Source organism: Sapajus apella, unplaced genomic scaffold (assembly GCF_009761245.1).
Source record: "Sapajus apella isolate SASKATOON/1434 unplaced genomic scaffold, GSC_monkey_1.0 scaffold22, whole genome shotgun sequence".
In the NCBI taxonomy this organism is placed as follows: Eukaryota; Metazoa; Chordata; class Mammalia; order Primates; family Cebidae; genus Sapajus; species Sapajus apella.
Window position 1 is genome coordinate 7,091,720 of NW_022436962.1, and position 7,712 is coordinate 7,099,431.

Below are 7,712 nucleotides of genomic sequence, written 5' to 3' on the forward strand. Positions count from 1 at the left end.
AATTACTCACGCAACAGGGTCTTGTGGTGCACCCACTGCCACATGGTGATACGATGCTGCACAACGAAACACAGTCCTTTTCCTCACAGAGCTTAATGTTTGGTGCAAAAGGCAGGTGCTAAATAATCACACCAATAACCACGCTATTCAACTTACAAAAGTGCTGTCATGGGAAGGTAGAGAATGCTGCGAATGCTTATAAGAGGAGAACCCAGCTTAGGGGTGCAGAAGATCTTGCAGAACTGACGTTTAAGCCGAAACCCAAAGGAGTGGGAGTTAGCCAGGCGATGAGTTGCCAAGGCAATTATTCAAGGTCCCAGGCAGTCCCCGAGTCTGGAGGGACAGGCTTTTCTTGAGAGCCGCATGGAAAGGAATCCATGTGCCTGCCTCCCCCACCTCTGTCTGGCACCTCACTGTGCCCTTGAATCCTCACCACAGTCTTGTAAGCAGCAAAAGCAGAAGTTACTCTTCACATTCTTCAGATGAAGAGACCAATGATGGACCCCAGCTCACACGGGTGACTCGGGGTTGGACCAGGACTCGACAACAGGCTACAGACTGGCTGTGGGAAGTCTTGAAGGTGGTGGGAGGTGCCTTCATGCCTTTGTGGTGCCCGTCCTCACTCCTAGGGAATCTAGGATCCCAGTGCACCTGGACCCAGGGGAGGACAGGAAGGTAGTGAGCCAACGGCCCCTTGCCTTTCAGAGCAGCAGGGCTGTCACTGGCCCTTCTTCTTTGCCTCCCCTTTCCATCTCTGTTTGTTTCAGCAGAATCTTTGTGTGTGTATGTGTGTGTATGTGAGTGTGTGTATGTGCGTGTGTGTGTGTGCGCGTGTGTGTGTATATGTGTGTGAGTGTGTGTGTAAGAGAGTGTGTGTGTGTGTGTGTGTGTATGTGTGTGTATTCTCCCTCTCTCCCTTTCCCTGTTTGATCCACCAATCCTATCCCCCTCCGTAACCAGTATCCCAGTCCATATTCTGCGTTATTGGATTATGACAAGGCCTAGGCATGCAACAGCTGAAAGCCTCAAGTTCCCCAACTGCAAGAGACCCTGGATGGAGGAACTCAATTTAAAAAAAAAATCCAATTAAAAAACAAAATAAGTTTTTCCAGAACTGGGGCTTTTGGGAACTGGAAGCCACGTCATTGCCACATGCCTCTTGGTTACTCTTTGCTGAGTACAGGAAGTAGTCTGGCTCCTGCCCTATTGTGTGACAGGGGATCTAACAATCCCTGGACTCCTGGAGTTTGCCAGACCTATCACAGAAGCTTTTCTGTGCATCAACTCATTTAATTCCAGCAATGACCCTAGAGAGTAGGGATGCTCGTCTCCACACTGCAGATGAAGAAACGAGCTTCTGAAATGCCCCAACCCAAACATCGAGAGAGTGGCAGAGCTAGGATTCAGTCCCAGGTCCATCTAGCCAGAGCCTCAAGCCCTGCTCTCTGCCACCCTCCAATGCAGACATCACTTTCAAGTTCCAATTAAAGGAGACCGGCTCCAGACAATTTCTTTCCCGAGGCCATGGCTGCTACTCCGGGTAGGAGTTCCCCAAGGGCCGCTGCCTCTGCAGCTGTCTCTTGACTAATCCCCAATTTTTGGCTAGGGAAGCCCAAGGAATAGAAAGAATGCCCTTGTTGGCTGTCTCCCTGAAGAAATTCTAAACAGAGCATCTGTCCCTCAGTCCCAGGGAGGGAGGAAGGAGGAGGTGGGGGGAGAGAGAGAGAGAAATCCCACAGCTGTTGCTTCTCGAACTTGATGTGAACCGCTAGGCCTCCTGCTTCTCAGGGACCTAAAGGGGTTAGGGTTGGGCAACTGGCAGGGAAGGCAGAGAGCACCTTTTCAGCCAGAGCCTCCTAGCCTGCAGCATGGGAAAGATGGGGAGAATGACACAGGGCAGACGCAAGCCAGCCCTGAGAGAACACAAAGGAAGGGAGGGCGAGGAGGGGCCGTGGGGTCCAGCCAGGCGTGGCAGCTAGGTTTGCTTCAAATCCACCTCCTCCAACACCAGACTTTCCTGACCTCACTCATCCACGTCCTTCGTGGCCCAGCAGCACCCATATTTGACCTTGGCAAGGGCACTTGCTCTGGAAGGCACCCTGGTGACTATTCCCCAGCCCTGTGCGAAGGGGATTGCCTCCCTCCTCTGGGGCACCCTGTGGCCTTCAGGAGGGTCCTGCCCTAACCTGTCCTTTGAGTATCATCGGGAAGAGGTCGAGGGAAAGAGGCCAGGGCCTCTCCTGTCTGTGAGAGAAAGGATGAGTTTGTAACCGCCTCCCCCCTGCCTGTCCTGTTCTGGGCTCCAGGGTCCTGTTTTTCTGAGGGCTACCCAGCAAGACCCAGGGCCAGAGGAAGCTTGTGGAGAAGGGAGGGTGGGAGGGGCTGCTGGAAGGGCTAGAGCTAAGGCTGTTCTAGGAACCAGGGTCGTTTCCCCACCCTGACCTTGCCTGGACTCCCTTCCTGCTTCCTTTTCCCTTTTGCCTCTTCCCTGGGAATAGTAATCTCTTACATTTGTGCTGTGAGTTTGCACTACAGCAAGCTCTTTTACTTATGGGATCTGATAATCCCCACAACTCTGTGAGGAAGGAATTATGATGCTGCCTTTTACTGATAGAAAATGAGAGGCTAAGTGCTTTGTCCCAGAGGAAAATGACTTGACATAAACAATCTATAACAGAAAAAAAAGATGGGCACGGGGTGTGGCTGCAGTAACAGTCATCACTTCTTGGGAATTCTTGTGAGAGAAGTGGCAAATCTCATCTCTAACTCCTGCAGCAGAGGATGGGTGACCCCCACCATGTCCCCCTGAAATGCTTTGAAAAGCAAGGACTCGGGAGGGCATCGCCCAGCCTAGAAAAAGGGGGACCACCTGCAGAGCTTGAGTCCAGGGCCTGCCCCCAGCAGGATAAAGGCCTGTATCCTTAGGACGCACATGAGGTCATGAAGATCTCAGCTCAGGAGAACCTTGGGGCTCAAGGACACACGGCCCCCCCATCTCTGCTGCACCCCCACACGCCCGTGTCTGTGTCCTCCTTGCTTCTGGCCAGGAGGGGGGCAGACCAGACGGGGAGGTGGCCCCGGTCCACCCCGCCCCCTCCTTGTCTAGCTCCCTCTCGGCTTTCTCCTCCCACTTCACCTGCCCCTCCCCTCTCCCCCACACTAGACACCAGCTCAATTTTGTCTCTGCTCTCTCTCAAGGTCATCTCTTGGACCAGCCGGCATCACATTCTCCAGCAGCCGCCGTCTCGCACGGCAGCAGCATGGACAAAGCTCTCCATGTAGAGGGAGGATGCCTGCTTCTTTCCCCACAGCTCTTACACCTCCCTTCTACCCACGGGTGACAAAGAAACCCAAGGACTACCTCCTTCCTGCCTCATTGTCATAGAATTCCCCATACTGAGGCCTTCTTGTCTTCGGCCTGTCCAGCCCTTCCAGACATGGCCAATCCCAGGGTCTGGATGTGCTTGTGTATTTCCTTTCAAACGAGCCCACGTAGAGCACCCGCTCGCCCCTTCCTCCCCTCTGCACTCCCTCTGCCTCCCTTTTCTCTGTTCTCCTTCTGTGCCCAGGCACCAGAGCAAATTGCTTTTTGCTTTCTCCTGGCACTACCGGTCCCAGCCCTGAGTTCAGGAATTATTTTTTTCTCTCTCTCTCTCTCTTTTTTTTTTTTTTGAGATGGAGTCTCACTCTGTCGCTGAGGCTGGTGTGCAGTGGCATTATCTCAGCTTGCTGCAGCCTCCACCTCCCAGGTTCAAGTGATTCTCGTGCCTTAGCCTCCTGAGTAGCTGGGATCACAGATGTGCAGCCATGCGCCAACCCCAGAATTCTTTCCTCTTGTGTCTGACACGTAGTTCAGACGCAGTAGGGGGTGGAAGTGTTTCTTGCTGGGGCACCTGTAAAGGGACGGTTATGCAAGGGAGCAAGCACTGGAACGAGAGTCCGAAGACCTGAGTCCGACCACCCCACACCCTGATATCCTGTGTATCCTACAGCACCTCACTCTGCCCTGGCCCCTTGAAGCTCCCTCACTCCAAAGCTGTTGCTCAAAGCATGTCCAAGCCCAAGGGGTGTGGTGCCTATCCCTATCTTCCTGCGTTTCTGGTCTAAGGACAAAGACCCAGCCCTCTTCTACTCTTCCCAGTAGCACAGACCACCATTGATAAAGAGGTATCAAATGGTACAGGAGGAGGGGAAGGAAGCACAGAAAATACAGACACACATCAGTCCAGTCTCACAGGCTGAGCTTTCTGAGCCCAGATCAAGTATACGGTGGCTTTAAAGCTGGCTTCGCTTCTCTCTCCCTCTTTCTCTTCCTGTTTCTCTATTTCATTCTTTTTTCCTTTTTCTTTCTTTTTTTCTTTCTTTCTTTCTTTAAAAGAAAAAGAGTGAGAAAACAGTTTCACTCTTGTTTCAAAAAAAAGTTTCACTCTTGTCCCCCCCACCAAAATAAATAAATAAAATAAAGCTGTCTTCGCTGACCAGCGGGGTGGCTCACGCCTGTAATCCCAGCACTTTGGGAGGCCAAGGCGGGCAGTCATGAGGTCAAGAGATTGAGACCAGCCTGGCCAACATGGTGAAACCCCGTCTCTACTAAAAATACAAAAATTAGCTGGGCGTAGTGGCGCGTACCTGTAGTCCCAGCTATTTGGGAGGCTGAGGCAGGAGAATCGCTCGAACCCGGGAGACAGAGGTTGCAGTGAGCTGAGAACGCACCACTGCACGCGAGCCTGGACAACAGAACAAGACTCCAACTGAAAAAAAAAAAAAGCTGGCTTAGCTGCAGGCCTTCCTGACTCTTCTCTGGTCCACGCAGAAGAGAGAATAACCCAAGCTCTTCACGCCCTTTGTGACCCATCCTGAAACCAAAGGTAACAACCCTTGAATTACACATTGCCCATAATCAGTGCCCCACAAAAAAATCACTGGGCAGTCTCTGGAGAGGTGCTTCCTCCCACAGAGAGGCCCCTGCTCCTCAGGACAGACTCCCGAGCCCAGCACCTGTGACAGCTGCAGCACCTCTCTTAGAGATCTAAGAAATCCCTGAAGGAGCCACGTCCTGGGAGACAGGCAAGATGGCAGGTTTTAACCTTGGGGCCCTGCAGTGGAAGACGAACCTCTGCCCTTGGGGGAGTGTTGGGGGTGGGAGTGGGGGCATGAGAAACGGGGTGGGCAGAGAAGAACGAGACCTCCCACAGTGCACAAGGTCCTTGGTTCTGAATAATCCTGAAAAATACTAGCCCAGAAAGATGAAAACAGCCCCCATGCTGGGACTATTCTGCAAAATAGGAAGGTGTTAAGCAGTTACCCAGATGTTTCCAGCTAAAGCATCCTGCAGAGAAGAGGGGGAAAGTCATCTTTTGGGACTCAAGTCTTCCACATCAGCTGTGTGCTTGGGCTGCGATCACCTTGCCAACGTAGATCCTGCCCCTTTGAAGAAGTCAGTCTGAAAACAGGGTCCTTCTTAAAGTCAGCAGATCAGTACATTATCCCTACAGAGATGATAGGAAATACAGAAAGACAGGAAGCTGTCAGAAAGTCAATATTTCAAAGGACCAAAGAGTCCTCTGGGTCCTTTGGTGCATGCACCTGTGTGCGGGTAGGCTTGACCTAGTGCAGATGGGGATCTTCTCTGGTTTACGCCAGGGCCAGAGGTGTGGGCTGCAGAAAGCACCTGCCACCATCTGTAGGACATCACGTAGCCCTGCACATTGCACGCATCACTGCGTTTCATCCCCAGCATAGTCTAATGAGGTGGGCACTGCCCCAATTTTATAGAAGACAGACTTAGGGAGGCCAAGGCGGGCAGATCACCTGAGGTCAGGAGTTCGAGATCAGCCTGATTATCTGCTGATGTCTCTACTAAAAATACAAAAATTAGCTGGATGTGATGGTGCACACCTGTAGTCCCAGCCACTTGGGAGGCTGAGGCAGGAGAATCGCTTGAACCCGGAAGGCAGAACTTGCAGTCAGCCGAGATCATGCCACTGCACGCCAGCCTAGGAGAAAGAGTGAGACTCCTTCTCAAAAAAAAAGGCAGAGAGGTTAAGTTTTGGTCCAAGGTCACACAGTGAGGAGTAAGAGGCAGACTAGATATTCAAATTTGACCTGACTGCAAAACCTGCTGGCCTCTGGCCTTGGAGCTGCGTGTCCGACACACCTGCTGAATCCCATCTCACCTCACACTTCCTTGCTCATAAAACATACCCAATAAACCTTGTGCCAGGCCAGCTCCACAGCACAGCGGGAGGCAGACCTGCTGCAGAAATCTGACATGTAATTGGCTCCTTTCCTACCCCTCCCTCTCCTGACGCTCCTAAGTGGGGCCCCTGCACGCCTGGATTTCTCCTCCAAGCCTCACCAGTCTCCATCTCCCTTCCTATACCCCTCCCTTCCTATCTATTGTCTCTGAGCCCAATTTCTTGGCTCCTGTGCTCCTGTTCACGGGATTTCTTTCCGCTTCTCTACCCCTGAGTACAATAGGCTCCTTCCTGCTTATTGGTAAACAGAATCACAAGTCCCAGTGTGTTCTAGGCCAGGTTTGAGCTCTTGATCGAGACTCTCTCTTAGCCTTCTTGTTCCAGTTTTTTTTTCCTAATGGGGATAAGAACTCCTAGAGGCCTGGCACACCCCTGCCTCTCCACTGCTCCTGTCCATTCTAGAGCATTACAGTTTGGGGGGCAAGTGGGTACGGCACCAAACTTACTGCCTCTTCCCTTCCATGAAGTCCTGGAACTGCCTGCTTACCTCCCGCTTGGAACACCGGAAGAGAAGTGGGAAGGGGAAAGTGTTTGTTTGTTGCTTGCCATCACCACCACCCCACTCCCCAGCGGTGGCTGGTGGTGTGCAAGTAACTTCTATGACAGCCTGCAAAGATGCAGAAATAGATAAGGTGGGGGCATCAACACCCTAGAAGCAAGAGCAACACCCCACCCAGAACAGAGCAGGCAGCCACAGCTCCTGCATCTCAGAGGCTGATGAGGATGTTCTAACCCTTAACCAAGGAGGTCCTGGTCTCCTGTGAATACTGAGTTTGAGTTTTCTGAGCAGGGTGGAGAAGGAACCCTTGAGTGTACAAGGCCCCATCGACAAAGAGATTTACACAGATCCGGGCCCTGCCTCAATGTCGCCCACCTTTAGTGTCCTTCATTCATTTTATTTAACGATTCTTTATTAAGTGCTGAGCACCAGGGTCAGCATAATAATAAAGACAGATGAGGTCCCTGGCCTCAGGGAGACAGGCAGGAACAGAATAAACAAATAATAACAGATAAACCATACGATTCAGACAGGGACAGGTGCTAGATGACAACAAAAGGAAGGAACCTGACAGTGACTGGTAGGGAGGCCAGTGACTTGAGATAGGGCAGTCATGGAAGGCCTCCTGGAGGTGGTGATGGTTAACCTGAGGCCTCCATGAGGAGAAGACAGCAGCCATGCAGATGTGAGGGGAGCGTTTTCCAGACAGTGGGAACAGAGGAGAAAAGCACAAAGGAGGCCGGGCGCAGTGGCTCACGCCTGTAATCCCAGCACTTTGGGAGGCCGAGGCAGGTGGATCACCTGAAGTCAGGAGTCTGAGACCAGCCTGGCCAACATGGTGAAACCCCATCTCTACTAAAAATACAAAATTAGCTGGGCATGGTGGCAGGCGCCTGTAGTCCCAGCTACTCGGGAGGCTGAGGCAGGAGAATCACTTGAACCTGGGAGGCAGAGGT